Below are 14793 nucleotides of genomic sequence, written 5' to 3' on the forward strand. Positions count from 1 at the left end.
AGGCGTGCCAATCTGGAGTCACGAACAGGCAGGCTCCCGAACTGTTCACGGACAGTTGGCGCACAGTTCACGGACAGTTCACGAATGCGCCCGTCAGTGTCGCAAACTGGCACGACGAATTCACGATGCATTCACGCATAGTTTGCACATAGTTTACGAGCCTCCCGCATCGGCACGACGTGGTTGCGCGCAATTACGCACGTCATATACGAGTAAAAAAGGGGCTTCCCCAACCCCGGGTCATTTTTGGATTTGCTGTGGAACAGACAACATGCTAAATGCTAGAGACACCATCACTGCGGAGAAGAGAAGATGCCTGTACCTGGCAGCTGCTCTGTGTGTGCTCTTGGTGTCCCTCAGGTCAGGTGACTGAGGGTCTGGTGATGGAGGAGTGTCAGGATGGAGGGTCGGGTGATGGAGGTGGGTCAGCAGGTCAGGCGAAGCAGCTGGGGGTATGTGAAGGTGGAGGTCCAGCAGTTGTGGCCTCTAAAGAAAGGCTGCAGACACACAGATGGGAGGTTTCATGTCTCTGGGTTCAGCCTTGGGGAAACGGCCAGTGGTGGGCGGAGCTGAATTCACTTTCTGAAACATTAACAAGGAACACAAACAAGCAGGTCAGCAGTCGGACAGACAGCTAAACAAGTGAAAAAAAACCCCAAAACACTCAATCAGAAGCTCCTGGAGGAAACGGTAAAAAACATCCTCCACAGGCTGAATAACTGGGGGGGGGAAAGACCCATCGATACTTCAGCACCATGGACAGCGCTGTATTTACTCTTATTGCATTTGAGCATGATAGTGTGTCTTTGTGTGTGTGTGTGTGTGTGTTTCATGCAAAGTCTCGAGTAACCGAGTTGATACTTCAGCACCAAGGACAGCGCTATGTTTACCCTGTGGATGTGAGTGCAAGTGTGTGCGCATTGATAGGCGTGTCTATTGCACAATGTACCCAGTAACTGTATTAAGCAGTGTTTCAGCACCACGGACAGCACTCTTTTTACTCTAAATGCCAATGACGTATAGAATTACTGGACCGCTCACTGCTCGGCGGACAGCAGCGGCGCCATGGCAAATCGGCGCTGACTTCCGGTCGGGGCAAGAAGCTGTGGGGCGCTATGTAATCCAGTGTAAACACACAGACTTCAAGGCCTGCTCGTCATCACTGATGGGACAACATGTGTAATGTTATGGCTTTGACTGTTAGCAGACAGTAAAATCTCTGTCCTCGGCACGCTGTCATGGCGATCATAGCGCTGTTTAGCCCTCACAGACACGAAAAAACAAAGCATGTTTTTAGTTGACAGATACGGAATTCCGGTCTCAATAACTCTTAAACAAAACGTCAGTGACATACAAAGGGCGCCTGCATCCCATCGTTGTGAGCTGGACGACATGCTACAAGCTCATTTTTATTAAAAGTATGTGTCTATCAAGCATCAGAAACAATATTGATTTCTATAAGCAGCCGGTCCTGCTGTGGGGTTAAGGGACCGTCTACAATTTACAAGACGCTGCAACAGTGAAGACTAACACCAAACAAATTAAAAAAACTAACAAAAAAAAAAAAAAAAAAAACTAATACCATCACTGGGATTCACTGCAGTGTCACCATAATCCACCACAACCTTCATTTGTCTCCTATCAAATTTATTGGATATGGCATTTGTCTTCACTGTTGCAGCGTCTTGTAAATTGTAGACGGCCCCTTAACTGCTGATTGAAATCAATCATGTTTCTGCCAAAACAGAAACAATACCAAATAAGAAAGTTAATGTTTTAAACAATTTTTCTCCATTCAAATGATTCAGTTGGACTTTCACAGCTGCTCAGACCCACATACCTTGGAATGGTTGCTTTTTTCCTCCCACAAAAATGGCGATAAAAAGTTTCTGGAGGAGCAATTGTTGCAGTCAGAACATGCACAGCATTTATGTAATATATTTATGTAATAATGCTTTAATGCTCAATAAAGAACTGAACTGAACTGAATACCTTAACATACACAGAGGTTTTTCAGAGTAAAATGTAAGAAATAAAGTAGTGTAATAAAAAATCAAGTCAATTTAAGCAGTGGGGGCCCATTGAATACAGCGGACACTCATTTCTAGAATAATTACAACAGATTGAGTGAAACAGCCAAAGGAAGACAAGAAATGGAAAAAATGAAAGCATGAAACACAGTAATTGCAATAAAAATTAAAAGTTTATTCACAGTAAATGAAAAAATGCACACAATGACATATTAATTGCACATTCCGTAGCCGCAGGATACACTTGTCTTTCTGACTTCTGTTTCAGAGGAGATAAAAAAAAACAAACAAAAAAAACTCCTGGGTCTCCTGGCTTGGTGTTCACAATGTATCTCAAGCATTGTGACTTGATTCCAACACAGAAGTTTACTGCACCTTGGTAAATCACGAAACACAAAGTCACATACCGTGCTGGCGTCCCACTCTGAATCCGCTTCTTGCCACTACCGGAAGTCAGCTGCGATTTGCCGTCTCTCAGGGGGCAGTGAGCGGTCTAGTAATTCTATACGTCATTGCTAAATGCATTTTCTGCGTGCGTGTGTGTGTGTGTGTGTGTGTGTGTGTGTGTGTGTGTGTGTGTGTGTGTGTGTGTGTGTGTGTGTGTGTACACACTCACCAACTGGCACAACTTCTTGGTGCTGCCCCCAGGTCAGGTGGTGGAGGGTCCTGTGATGAAGAATCAGATTCTGGCAGCCATAATGGAGAAGCAGCTGGGGGTATGTGAAGGTGGAGGTCCAGCAGCTGTGTTCCCTAAAGAAATCTGCAGACAGACAGATGGGAGGTTTCATGCCTCTGGGTTCATACTTGCTGAGACAGCCAGTGGTGCCGGAGCTCAATTCACATTCAACACAATGAAAAGCAACACAAACGAGCAGGTCAGCAGTAGGATAGATAATCAAACAGGTTTTAAAAACTCTCTGGGTTCTCTGTGAGGTTCCAATTACAACTGCAATTCAGCTTCTATTTCTCCACATATTTCAAAGAGACAAAATAAAGACCCAATTCTTGATGGAAAATTGGACATTTGGTTTTGTTTTCATAAATCGATTTTTACACGTAGAAACTTCTCCAAGGATAATAATTGTGTTTTTTGATAGTTTATAAAGGTGATTTTTTTTTCGGATCGGAATAAACGGGGGATTATTTGTTACACGCATGCATACAATCGTACGTAGTGACGTGATGACATGCGCAGTAAACGGGAAGCAGGACAGTCAAAAACAAGCATAAGAACACGATGGTGGTTGAAAAACACTTTTTTAATAAAAACCCCAAGAGAACAAACACTGGAGAGGCAAGATGGAAGCAAATCGCGCAACAGCGAGTTGTTCAAACAGCTCCGTAGCAGTATACGAGCAATCGCCCGGCCGGTGTTATGCATTAACTGGTTCTTGTGTGAACGAACGACGGCGGACTTCTGTGTAAACACATGCTGATAAGAGCAGATGTAGACTCACAAAAGACTTTAGACTTAAACATTTACTGTAACTATCGATAATCGACGTTCACCAGAACGACTACATGTTTCAGTCACAAGTTAACACGGGCACCAGTTAATTCGAAATATCGGCATGCAGAGCAGAGCCCCTGTGCTCGCACTGAGACGCGCCGCTCTGCGGGACAGTGCTCCTGCCAGGGGAGCAGCCGCTCCTTGAGCAGCGTATCATGGAGATGTTGGGACATTATCTGAGCAGAGATCCAGCAGATAAAAACACTCTGCTCGGCGCTGAGGACTGCTGCTGCAGAGCTAAAGACCTGAAAGTTCCTCGAGAAACTCATGAGTAGAGCAGGATTATCTAACGGACATAATTCCCTTTTCTCACCAGTTAAAAAAACATATACCATTTTCTGCACTATAAGGCGCACGTAAAAGCCTGTAGTTTTCTCAAAACCCAACAGAGCGCCTTTTTTCGGACATTTTGAGCCCTTTAAAGTTAAGCCAAATCACCACCCAGATGCTGCTCTGTGATGGAGCTCTGTGCAAAATCGGCTTGTGCCACTCACCATGGTGGTTCATTCACAAACACTAAATAGATAGAATATTGAATAAAACTACAAGTGAAGTAAATTTTTCCACAGTGTATTTGATAGGCTAACATGTATGTCAAATAGGCTTTATCAAATAGGCTTAACTTCCTATAAAGAATAAAAGAAAACAGACAATCTAAAGCAATTCCCATGTATCTCATGTATCTCTCATTGTGTTTGGATTAGGTCAGATATTGCAATATAAAATTTTTCTTGAAGTTGCTTTTGTAGTTGAACATAGACGAAGCAGGGACAGGCACATTAATATCGATATTTTCCCCCATTGGTGATAGAGAAATCACTGATTCCAGCGTTCACAATGATCATGGTAGAGAGAATCTGTCCAAACAGACCCCGAGGATAACAGGAGGGTTAAAAGAGAAGCAACGCAATTTCATGATAAAAAAAAGCCAACAGGCGGTAAGGACCTACTTACGTATATGGCACCTAAACCGGTGGAGATTCGATTTCAATCGGTCCCCGCCGCCATTTTATAGGGAATTTCGCGCCCTGTATACATATATATATATGTGTGTGTGTGTGTGTGTGTAAACATTAAATAAATATCTTAAAAGAAGTCTTTTTCCACCTTTGTTATGGTAAAGAGCTGAGCGGGTCTTCACACTGGGACAGAGATAAAGTCAAAAGGAAACAGACAGCTGATAAAATAAACACGAGCGCGTCAAAACTGACTGTAGTTGGTGCTACTCTCCAGCACCGACGTGTCAACACAAAGGCCCAGCGCCGCCCACCTGAACAGAGGGGGAGACGAAAGACACCCCGAGCGCCCCAGTGTAGCCGCAGAGGTACAAGGTGTGAAAAGCTGAGCTTTTAGTTTAGTTTGCAGAACAGGCAATAACCTTGCCGATGAAATAATTGCAACAGTTACAGTAACAATATATAAGGAGACACAAGTTTGAGTGTGTGTGAATGTGAGAAAGAAGGGGGATGCGTGGTGCAGCAGTGTGTGTGTAATTGAGTGAAGAGGAAAGAAAGGGAGGGGGTGCACATGTACAGCCTTATGTGCATATGTGCTCATGCATGCAACCAGGCACGGGATGCCAATGTCACCCTGGACCCTCCACAGGTCCAGAAAGAAGAAAAAACCTGAATGAGTGACTGAGTGAGTGTGTTTGGGTGTGTGAGAGTGAGTGTCAGGCTGAATTCCAGTTCTCCCCCTCAGCCCTTTTCTTACCCCCTTAGCCCTTGGTTTGCGTATTCACGTCAAGTGTAGTGATGTCCCAGTTCTCCACAAGGCAGAGACGAAGGGCTGTACAGTCCTTGAAGGGTCCCGGGTTCAAGTACCGACCGGGGCTCGGGGCTTTTCTGTGTGGCGCTTGCATGTTCTCCCCATGTGTGCGTGGGTTCCCTCCGGGTACTCCAGCTTTTCCCATGATCAGCCGGGCCTGAATTCTGTCAACACAAAGGCCCAGCAGTCTATAATCTTTGCTTTTAGTGTAGTTAGCAGAACAGGCAATAACCTTTCTGATGAAATCATTGCCAAAGTTACAGTAACAACATATAAGTTGTATCCTCCGGGTACTCCAGCTTCCTCCCACAGTCCAAAAACATGCATGTCAGGTTAACTGGTCACCCTAAATTGCCCCTAGGTGTGGAATGTTGAATGTGAGCATGAATGGTCTATATGTCTTAGCCCTATATGTCTCTATATGTCTTTTGAGTAATGTGTGATATTAGTGGTGTTGTAAACTTTTGGAAGCTGTTCGCATCCCACCATTGCTCTCTATTTGAACGTATATTTCCATGTGGGCTTCCTGAAAGAGGAAGTTCAAAGTTAGCAGAGGCGCCACGAGAAGACTGTTTAATTGTTAATTAATGTTCTGGCAATTATTTTTCCATCTTGATTCTTTTTCCATTTGAAAAGATGCTTTTACAGTGGTCGTCATAAACTGTAATTTAGAGCAGTCATTAGTTGTTGATGTGAAGAAGCTATTATTTATCTCATGTACATTTCATACATTTTACACCGAACGACAGTGCTTACAATCAGTTCTTATTGAAATACCCACATTAGGCATGTGTTTATGTATTTTATCATTGATTTTCTTTTTAAACCACAGTTCTGGAATTGATTTGTTCCAATTTGAACGCCTATGTTGGGTAATAAATATCACAGTTTGTAGAAATGTGTGTTTCACGAAAAGGTGTTCCAAAGTAGATGAAATGAAATCATTCAGAAATATGTGCACCTTACTTGGTGGTAGGAAACATTTATTAGAAACAGCGTGAACACATCAGTCACCTTCATGAATCATAATCAATCTGTCTGTCCTATCCTGTCCTCTCTTTATATCCCCTGACCCCAACCGGAACCCCAACCTTCCTCTGAGCCTGGTTCTGCAAAAGTTTTGCCATGCCCTGTGCCTCTGCGGCCTTGTGGGGGCGCTCTGGGCCTGTTTGGCTTTGGGCACGCCCTGTCTCACCTGTTGTCTGTCTGCTCCTCCTCATGTCCTCCTGGCTTCTCACCTTCCCGTTGTGTTCCTACACACTTCTCTTCAATCATGCAGTAAAGAAAATACATACACATGCATAGAGCCACAGTTCGACTTAGTGGTGCAGACACCACCAGAAATTAGGGCAGACACTCTGTGTACTGGACATCTGCACACCTCAAATCTCATAGTGTGCAGATGGTTCACAGGAAGACTGGGTGTCATCTCCTGCAGTGTCCTCGTCAGGATCCAGTATGTCCCCATTGTCAAGCCATGTTGTGTAAAAATGCACAAGAGGCAATGATCTGAAGTTCTGGTGGGTTTCACTTCAAGTGCTCGGAAGAGGGTTGTCCTCCACCTTCATCATCTCATAAGCCCTTTCGATGATGCTCCATTCTTGACTCTTCCATGTACAGGCTCCTTGTGTGGTGTAATGAGGCATATGGGGGTCTGAGGACAGGGGTGTCCACCATCACCTTGTAGAATATAGCCAGGTGGGGGAAATGCTGAGCTCTGTAGAATGTCCTGTTTTTGCACTGATCCTGGGTACAGGTACCTGAATCCTGACCCACTCTACATGAAATTGGGCTGAATGTGATCCCTGACCTAAAATGTGCTCATGGAACGTGTCTCTTCACAGCAGGACTATAAAGGAATCTTATCTTTTGACAGCAGTATTTTATTGCGCTGCTCGGCTCTGATGCACCTCCCTCACACGATACCTCGCTCCTTATGTTTGTAAGGAAAGTTCAGAAAGTCCCACAAGTTACCAGCAGTCTTTTTTTTTTTATCTGGCAACTCTTGGTCTGTTCTGGGGAAACAGTCGACTACCAATATGAAAAAAAAAATTACCGCAAAGGCCACTTCATCTCACTTCACCAATGATGCAAGGGGCAGAAATAATTAATACCATTTCATGATATGTAATAGTTTAGATTAGAAATCAAGTTTTTTTAAAAAATTTTACTGCTGATTTGTGTCAACACCGTGATTTTTTTAAAGTAAATTTGATAGCATCTGTAATGAGTTCATTAGATTTTTTTTTTTTTTTAACATCTCCAGAATTACAGTTTGTCATATGGAGCGGATGAGTGATTTTACCTGCCTTGATCTGCGTCACTTCCTTCTCTCATACATAAACCTTCCCCATGATTTTGGGATGACAAAAAAAAAAAAAAAATTCAAATGCAATATTAACTATGTGATGATATTTCATTATGTTTTAATGATTTTTTTGTCAATGTATAATTTTGAGTCACTGCTCAAAATTGTTATTTTATTTTCATGAGCTCAAAGATCAAAAACATGACGTGCTCACTAAACCGCCACCCAATTCTTCACTTGAGAACCAGGTCAAGTTGTGCTTTTGATCCAGTCGTGAATAGTCCCGTGGTCTCATGACTGGGCATGGGATCCAAGATCAGTTCGGTTCACTCTGTGGTCAGCCGCCTTTCATGACAGTGTCTAATGTTGAAAAGCTGAAACACCTCCTGATCCAAAGATACACTACAATGCAGACCACATCAGTTTTAAATGATTTTGTCTGGAGGGCTTTATCGTTTTATTGCTGTTTTTCTTGTTTTTATACTGTTTTGTTTTTACCTTCTGTGCTTCCTCTATTATCTTATATATTTTATTTTCTTGCCCTTTGACTTGTTTACATGGGCTACTTTCAATGATCTGACACCTCTGTCTTAAATATGTTTCCTTGGCAGACTATTGATTAATGTCTGAGTAGGTACTATTGCAAAAGAGCCAGAAGAAATAAATGTAAGTGTGTATAGTTTAGAGATGTTTCGATACCATTTTTTGCCTCCCGATACCGATTCCGATACTTTTACTGCGGGTATCGGCCAATACCGAGTACCGATCCGATACCAGTATATTATAAAATAATACCATGCCTCGCCTGCAGGACTGTCACATCATTATCACTGTGGTGAGGCCTGGCTCAGGTTAAACCCTCTAAAACATGAATCAATACAGCAAATTCATGTCATTTATTTTTAAACAGAACAGTATAAAAAACAGCAGTGCAAATACAATTGAACTACGGTAAATCAATCTAGGAATAGTTCTTTTCAACAACTTAAAGTGCAGCCCCAATATTTTTAAATTAAAGGGAATTTAAATAGAACAATATAAAACAGTAGCGCAACGACAACTTAAATAAATCTAGAAATATATGTTGTTGCATTTTTAAATTGAAGTGCAGACACAATATTGTAAAATGAAGTTATTTAGATAAAACAGTATAAATAACAGCAGCGCAACAGTAACTTCATAAACAAATCTAGGTTGTTTTTTTTTAATTAGGGTGCAAACATAACATAGTAAAATGAACAGGGCATTTAAATAGAACAGCAAAAAAATAGTTCAACAGCAACTTAAAAGATTACTTTCCAAAATGTTATAGTCCAAAACGAACCTATGAAGTTACATTCAAAAGATAAAAATCCAAAGAGCAGAAGCTGCACTCTAAACAAAGAAATTGGCTTCTTTAACAGGCGCTGTACTCTGTCACGTGATCCATTCTTCTTCTCAAGAACAGCAGCTGCAGCACAGTGGCAAAGAACTGTGTCAGAGCTAACGACCAGCAGATGGCGGTAGTGCAACCAACGGGCTGCAAGCTGCCATAAAACATTACAGAAGAAGAAGTGTCAGTGCTAACGGAGCTAATTAAGCTCACGGAGCTGACCAGTAAATAGATTACTAATTCAATTAATGACGTGGTATCGGATCGGTGCCTGAACTCCAGTACTCGCCGATACCGATGCCGGCATTTTCGGCGCAATTTCCGATACTGTTATCGGAATCGGAACATCTCTAGCTATAGTTGTCTGTCTCTCTGTGTCTGTCCTGCTATGGACAGGTGGTCTGTCTGGCCTATCTTGCCCTCGCCCATAGTTCCAATACCCTGCAACCCTGAATTGGATAAAGCAGTACAGAATTGAATTTTTTCTGCTGTGTGAATTTTTATAATTATTTTGTGAGCTGCTGGACACCTTCAGCCTCTCATTTGGGGATAAGTGCTGATGAATTGATCAATCAGTCTATTTATCTCTATCAATTTATTTACTTGTCTATCTTTTTAAATCTTCAAGGTTTTTTTTAAATATATGTAACATTTTTCAAGAAAATCACCTTCATTAGAAGAACATTAGTGATGGCAAGATCAGTTAAATCATGAATTTACAGTCTCCACTTCCTCCCAGAATTGATGCATAGCTTTAAGCCCTGCCTATAAGAATAATACTAAACTAGATAAACTAATCATTCTTCACTTGGACATATTTTTTTTCCTGACCCAACCCATTTCTAGGATGTGGAGGTGCAGCCCATCCTTATGCTCCGTTCAGGGACCCAGAGTGGAGACACATTCAAATCTGAGAGCTCCCAACCCGAAGTTCACGTCTCTGACATCGACACACCACAGCCCTGCTGAAAATCAGGGGAGAGCACAAAACACAGTCCATCATAAAATATGCAGTCGATACTCCCACAGAGTTAGCACAACCTCAGTGTGCCAGTTATCGTCATGTGCTGGTGATCTATTTTCTCAGTTGTCTTCCTCATAAGCTGAACTTTGCTCCTGAGCGCAGCCTTCATTTATACACTAAAAAAAGCATCAAAAGCATTGACAGTCTTTTTTACACACAAGGTATTTACTGGATGGTTGTTTTGCACATTGGCTTCAAATGTGAGCAGACAGCAACAGATTCACATTGTTGGACTTTTTCTTGTTTTGTTTTTTTTCCCTTGGATTTACTTCCTAAGTACAATTTACGGATTTTACGTGGCGACTTTGTTCAACATGAGTAAGAAGGTAAGACTGTTTGCTGGAAAAAGTAGCTGTAATTTAAATTTTATTAATTTAAAAGTGATATAAAAAATGTGAATACTGGCAAGGACAAGTTTATACTGATAAAGATAAGCTTTTGTAAGTGAAAATCTTTTAAAAATATTTAATTTCATTCTAAATGTGACCATGTAAACATCTTGTTTCAGTGGTTCATCTTAAGACTAAACATCTTAATTCAAACTGTTGACGGAAGGTTTAACTCAATCGCGTGTTGTCTCATCATTCTGTTTTTTTTTTGTTTTTTTTTTAATGAAATAAATATTACCCCTTCCAAGGCTTTCAGGGTTTCCCTTCCAGGGGTCAAAAATCCTCGTAAGTAAAAATTAACACACGTAAACATGTAACACAAGTCAATTTACATTCGTCAGTAAATAATGTCAAATAAGATATTATTGAAAATGTGACTGATGCAGATGTGCTTGTTTTGACAGTTCTTGATAAACCATGGAGAGACGAACCATGGGAGTGAGTATTTCAGGACTTCTTTTGTACCTCGACAACAACTATTTGCAGAATTTGAAATGTGGCGAAGGGGTTTGTGTCTCATTCTGTTTATTTCTTTGAAAAGGGACAAAGAGGAAGACTCTCATGTTGTGAAGAGCTACAAACCTCAATCAGAAGCCCAGCATCTCAGAGTTCTGCTGGTTGGATCAGTCGGCTCTGGAAAGTCCAGCTTCATCGACTCTGTTGACAGCGCTCTACGGAAAAAGATTGCAATTCGAGCTTCGGTGGCTACCGGCTATCATAACAGCTACACAAAGGAAGTAAGAAGAACTTGTAAAAACCTGGATACTGTTAATCATTCACTTGAAAACACACATCCAAACATGTTACTTTATCCCTGTTTTCTTCAACTTAAAGACAGGACAGCTGCTTTTTCCAGCAAACAATTTGCAGAATGTTGAAGACATGAAAAATCAACATTTTGAATACTTGTTATGGCTACAAGCACACGCTAACATTGATGTTTCTTTTTCTTTTTAACTTGCAGTACAGAACTTACAAAATCCAGACAGAAAAGCCTGGGACCTTTTATCATTTTGTCCTCAGTGACACCATGGGTATTGAGAAGGGCTCTGATCATGGAATTGATGTAAAAAATATCAAACTGATCATGGAAGGACACATCAATGAAGGATGCAAGGTATGATATTTATTCCCCCTCTTGCATCAATTAGCAGTAAATAGTAACAGTTTAAGCATGATCTGTCTCTGATATTGGAATCCACTGTTTGCTGCAATTGGACCTCCAGTTCAAAGATCCTGAATAAATGATTATCGTGCCACACATGGTGAGCAGCTGTTTGGGATGATACAAATAAGCGTTGATGTGATTTTGAAGATGTAGCCTTTTTTTTTTTCAGCTCCTTCCTGGCAGTACCCCAACTGGATCCGACTATAATGATTCTCCGGCCATAAATGACAAAGTTCATGTTCTGGTTTTTGTTGTTGATGCCACCAAAATAGACGTGATGGATGATGACTCTGTCTGCAAGATGAAGGATGTCAGAGACGATGGCTCTGCCTTAAGTGAGTCTTTACAACTGTTTTAGAAACGTCCTGTTTGATTTTTGGTGCACAGCTAGAAGACGCATGGGACCTGATCTACTGGGAGCAGGGTTGGGAGTGTTACTTTAAAAATGTCTAAAGAGTTCATAAATTATAGGAGAGACGATGGTTAGTGAAACGTAATCATGAAATACGTCAAGAAGGAAAGGAGAGAAATGAAGCGAAACTGGGAGCTGGTTCCACATGGTAGAAGGCCGGGGTCCAGGTTGTCTCATTCCATCAGTGGATCGGCTGTTTTGATTGATGCCCTGTTAGATAGAGCTCCTTCTTCGGCTGGACAGCTGCCCTTCTGGTGTTCACCACCGACTTCAGGAGTTTCTGCCATGGCAGCACTGCAGACCTTATGACCACGGCTCAGAGTAGCTGCTTTGGCAATGAGGGTGGAAAACATGGTCCACTTGGACTCAATGTCCCCAACCTCCCTCAGGCTATCAGAGAGGCTCTCCCAGAGGTGAGAGTTGAAAACCCTGCTGAGAGAGGGTTCAACCAGACATTCCTAACAGACCCTCTCATGTTTGGGTCTGCCAAGTCTGTCTGGTTTCCCTCTCCGCAAGCAAATCCGACTCAACACTCTCTTCACCCAAATGTCCAAGACACAAGGTCGGATGACCGTACCACCCTTCCTGAGTTACCACATACACACGTCCACCATTTATACCAACACACAAATTAGATATACAGATACGCATAAACACACAGATGAGCAAATGAGCAGATAAAAAATTAATCCGAGGCAAGGTCGCATGAAGCTGACAAAAACAAAAACTTTACAAATATATCGATAATTTATCATTACAACAATAAAAGTAGTAATATGAATAAACCAATTAAGGTAAAAATAAATGGCTGAATTTGTGGGGGAGGGAAGGGGGTGGTCAGGAAGTATCTTCAGCTGCCATGTCTTGTGAAAGAACCTTTTAAGGAGAACATAATCCTGTCTGGAGTAATGCATAGCGCCACCTCCTGAATCCACCAATGAGTAGGAAGGGTGGGGTGACAACATTTTAGAAGAAGTATCAAACATTCCTAGTGGGTTTCGAGACTGAGTGAGGTTGTAATAGCAAAACATGCAGAAGGGTTTGACCTCTATGGTTTAATCAATAGCCTTGCAGACTGTTTCAAAAGTCAAAACACACACTGCACTCACAAGGTTTATGGTCAAGGCTACAGACGACAGATTTGTACTCACACAATTCCTTTCTGTCGGCGCTGTTTTTTTCCTCTTCTCCCCCTCCCTGTTCCACTGGCTGATTGACCGAGGCTCCTGCACACTAAAAAATGTTGGGTCATTTTGTTAACCCAATTGCGGGGTTATGAAATCAGTAACCCAATTTTGGCTATTATGATACATTTGGAGTTATTTATTGCAACTCTTGTGTTGGGTTCGAGTCCATCAGACCCAACACAGATTTTTAAACTCAGCACATGGGTTGTTTTGACCACTGTTGGGTTGTCAACGGGTCCGTGTGTCACTTCTGTTCTTCTGCAACACAGAAGAACAGAAGTGTTCCTCTGGCTCTCTGATGCAGAACAGGGTTGTGCTTGTTTACATTACATATCTAATTCACACGACTGTGCGGCATCATGTCATGTGAATTAGATATGTAATGTAAATCAACATGTCATCATGTAATGTCATCCACAGAAAAATATGCTTGAGCGAGTGTCCTCCATGTAGTTAGTTTGTAGTTAGAGTTAACCAAATAGCGAGCTAACTAGCCAGTTTTTGGTTTCTCACTTCTAATCACAATTCCCTTTTGGAACCGTGATCTGAATTGATGTATCTTTTTTTTACCCCACCCCCCCTTCATTTTTTAGGTCATGACAGTCCAAAGTCAAATTTATAAATGTTGTTCATATGCTTTTGCAGTGCTTATCGCCCCTTACTGTATCTGCACTGTACTATCATGTCTTTAAGTTGGTGTTGCCTCTTGTAAATTTCCCTTTGTGAGACTAATAAAGGCATAATTCGTTCAATTTATTCATTTAATCAATAATTGTGATTATCTGAATGACTTTACTAATTTTCCAATCATTAAGTAATCTATTACTTGTGATTATTAATTGATACATGACAGTTTATTTAAATTAATAATTTGAACTTTGTACAATTTACTTTGGTGCCTTCCATTAGATATTTTATTACTCTAGTGTTCTATTGTTTTACTAATTCACTGCTAGTTGTGTACAATGATCAATTAATAAATTATAATTTACCTATATTAAAAATTACATTTGTATAAATTCTTCAATGGAATTGATTACCCTTGGCAATCTGTGATTACCTCGGCCAGGAGGTTATGTAATCACGTTGGTTTGTTGGTTGGTTGGTTTGTTAGCAAGATCACGGAAAAAGTAATGGACGGATTGCAATGAAACTTTGTGGAAAGGTGGGTCTTAGGCTAACTTAGAATCCATTAAATGTTGGTGATGATCTGGATCATCACGAATTTTTTAAAGCATTTTTTTATCATTGACCGATAGGGTGTACCGCCCAGTGGAACTTTAGTTTTAGTTCCTAGTCGGACCTGTTTCACAGACGGAACAGTCGTGCACCAGCATGACAAAATCGCCACAAGTTGGCTTCTCTTCAAAACTTGATCTGAGGTCTGCGCTCTCTGCGTGCCAAATTCTAGTTTTAGTAATATAATACTAATAACCAAACATAAACCCAAACAGAAGAAAAGGGCCACAATTGTATGTAAACAGTCCAATTTCCTCCCCTTACTAACATCTCGGTATGCCTGAATGAGTTTCACCTGTCCAGACACAGTCACTGTCATTTGAAACTCCACCGTAAACTCAGTGGAAAACTGGCTGAATTGGATTTTATTCTTTACTTCCAGGGATC

At 41.3% G+C, this 14793-nt stretch overlaps 1 long non-coding RNA gene across 1 annotated transcript; it reads left to right on the forward strand.

Moving 5' to 3' along the window:
* Positions 1 to 8657: 8657 nt before the first annotated feature.
* LOC115404243 (uncharacterized) lies at positions 8658 to 14087 on the forward strand. Its single transcript, XR_003933311.1, has 3 exons — positions 8658 to 8808; positions 9167 to 9168; positions 14077 to 14087. It is a non-coding gene; the product is annotated as an uncharacterized LOC115404243 (long non-coding RNA).
* The last annotated feature ends 706 nt before the right edge of the window (positions 14088 to 14793 follow it).

Source organism: Salarias fasciatus, chromosome 17, assembly GCF_902148845.1.
Source record: "Salarias fasciatus chromosome 17, fSalaFa1.1, whole genome shotgun sequence".
NCBI lineage: Eukaryota > Metazoa > Chordata > Actinopteri > Blenniiformes > Blenniidae > Salarias > Salarias fasciatus.